The 2656-nt window shown below is 42.9% G+C and overlaps 1 non-coding gene across 1 annotated transcript; it reads left to right on the forward strand.

The window, feature by feature from the left end:
* Nucleotides 1-1230: 1230 nt before the first annotated feature.
* LOC120885921 (U6 spliceosomal RNA) lies at nucleotides 1231-1333 on the forward strand. Its single transcript, XR_005728721.1, has one exon. It is a non-coding gene; the product is annotated as a U6 spliceosomal RNA (small nuclear RNA).
* The last annotated feature ends 1323 nt before the right edge of the window (nucleotides 1334-2656 follow it).

Here is a 2656-nt window from a genome sequence, read left to right on the forward strand (position 1 = left end):
TTTTGGAAACCCTGTCGGGTTGCTTTGGATGGGAGTGTTAGTCTGTTTTCTTCAACAATTCCTATAGCCAGCCAAAATAATTTCATTTTGAGAGTGCTTGCTTTTCCTGTCTTTGTATTTTAACTATTTCCGTATGAGGCAAAATGAGGATCTTGTAGGCCATGGTCGTGGGATGCTGAGGATATTGTCCAGCAGAGACAGATGTAAAAACGAGGTACAGTGAGTCACCCTAGTGTTGACAGGAGGGTGAAAGGGGTTCTGCCCCAGGGAGGGGCCTTCTGTGTATGACATCTGGCTACAGGACACCAACACTAAACCTAGCCCAGCACTCACAGGAGGTTACAGTGTCTTTTTGCAAAATTTATTGTGTCTTCTGCCAATGCTTTGTGTGTGTGTGTGTGTGTGTGTGTGTGTGTGTGTGTGTGTGTGTATGAATGAAAAAGATGACATCATTTTGTTTTATTGAATATCAATTTGAAGAATGACCTTAGATTTAAACCAATCCAAGACTCTGATTTACTGAGGGAGAAACTAAGGTTCAGAGGGGAAGGGACACATCTCATGTCACAAAGCAAAGCAGTGACAGAGCCAGGATGAGGAGTCTTTTCTGTTGACTCTTAGCTTTCTCTGTATGCCAGAGTGGATGGCAAAAGTATTCCTCCAAATTTATTTATGTAGATCCTTGTGACTGTAAGGCATTTTCAGAGGTAGATCTGTATTTTGATCCTAAGGAAACGGAGGTGAGGGGTGGAGGGTGAGAGAAGTTACTAGAATTTGAGCTCAATCCCTCGACCTCTGAGCTTTTGCTTTTGATACCACTCTGGACAGTGTAATTTCATCAATTATCATCAACATTTATGACCACTACTTGCCGCAGTCCGGCTGCAGCAAAATAACCAGGGGGTGACAAACAACTTGTGTACATTGATACAGCAGGTGTGGGAGCCGTTTATTGTAGGACTAGAGGGGTATATATACATTCCACACAGCTTATCTTAATTAACATAAACTCAATACAGCAGTCAACCAATAAGAAATCTCCACATTTAATGGCTCGATGGCGTAACTTCACAAACCACTCCCTCTGGTAAAATGCCAGGCACTATCTTGACTTGTTTACAGACACTAACAACTACTCTCAGAAGCTTTGGGCTGCTGAGAATGGAAACCTGACTTGTTTTAAGTAATAGGGATTTATTTCTTCAGGTATCAAGAGCAATAATCTAGCACTTGCTTCGGCAGCACATATACTAAAATTGGAACAATACGGGGAATATTAACATGACCCTTGTACAAGAATGACATGCAAATTCATGAAGTATTCCATATTTTTAACTATGGAACCAACCTAGGTATCCTTCAACAAATGAATGGATAAAGAAAATATGGTATACATACACAATGGAATATTACTCAGTTGTAAAAAAGAATGAAATTATGGCATTTGCTGGTAAATGGATGGAACTGGAGGCTATCACGCTAAGTGAAATAAGCCAATCCCAAAGAACCAAAGGCCAAATATTCTCTCTGATATGTGGATACTGACTTATAATAGGTAAGGAGGGGAAGGGAGGAATGGAATTCCACTGGGTTGGATAAGAGGAGGGGAGAGAGAATGGGAATGAGAAAGACAGTAGAATGAATCCAACATAACTTTCCTGTATTCATATATGAATGCATGACCAGTGTAACTCCACATCATGTACAACCTCAAGAACAAATAAAAAATCAAAAAATATATAAGAGAAACAAACAAACAAACAAAAGCAATAACCTGGGAATAGAGCAGCCCCAGTGTTGAAGGATTTGGTGGCTTAGTGACATCATAAAAGATGTCAATTCTCTATTCCTTTACTCTGTCCATGGGGACTTCCTTTGTTGCTTTAAATTAGCATATGACCTTAATGACCAAGAGGCTCATATGTAACTTATTCGTCTATTAATCACAAAAAACTTTTTAAAGGAGTTACCCAGAAAGAGTTCCAGTCTCAGTAGGCAAGACTGGATCCCATGACAATTCTTGAGCAACCTGTGGCAAGCAGAAAGGACTGCCAGACCATTTGGACCCATCAAGATGTATGCCCTGGGACCATGTGGCAGGGTCAGCTGCTGTTGAGTAACACATTCACAGACGTGAAGGGACATGCCCAAGTATGCATGGCTAGAAAGCGGCCGAGAACAGACCAAGACCCAGATCTGCCTGACTTCTCCAGCAATGCTCCCAGTCATTACAGACAACCACCTTCCATTCTCTTTCTCCTTGCCAGTCCCTTCCCCATCCACAGTACCTTTTGCCAAACTCCCAGCCTGCATGCCTGGGTTGCTTTGGCTGGTGATTGTGGGATCCTCTCCTTGCCAGGTCAGTGTCAGCAATCAATCCCCATCTCCTGGGCGTGAAAACCAGCCGATTAGAGATGTAAGTAGGTGTTTAACAACACACCACGAAGGCAGCCAGGGTGTCGGTCAGCATTTTCTCCCCTGGAGGCTGGGTGTTAGCAAATATGCTGAGAGAGGCACCCTGGTTCCACTGCCTCTGGGAAGAGGGATCCCACCAGAGCAGATGATTTGAGAAAAACACGACAGGATGTCAGAACAGAGAGGGCCCAGACGCGGTATCGCCTGGCTTCATTATTGTACTGATAGAAAAAAAAGGGGG

The sequence above is a fragment of the Ictidomys tridecemlineatus genome, chromosome 1 (assembly GCF_052094955.1).
Source record: "Ictidomys tridecemlineatus isolate mIctTri1 chromosome 1, mIctTri1.hap1, whole genome shotgun sequence".
Lineage (NCBI taxonomy): Eukaryota > Metazoa > Chordata > Mammalia > Rodentia > Sciuridae > Ictidomys > Ictidomys tridecemlineatus.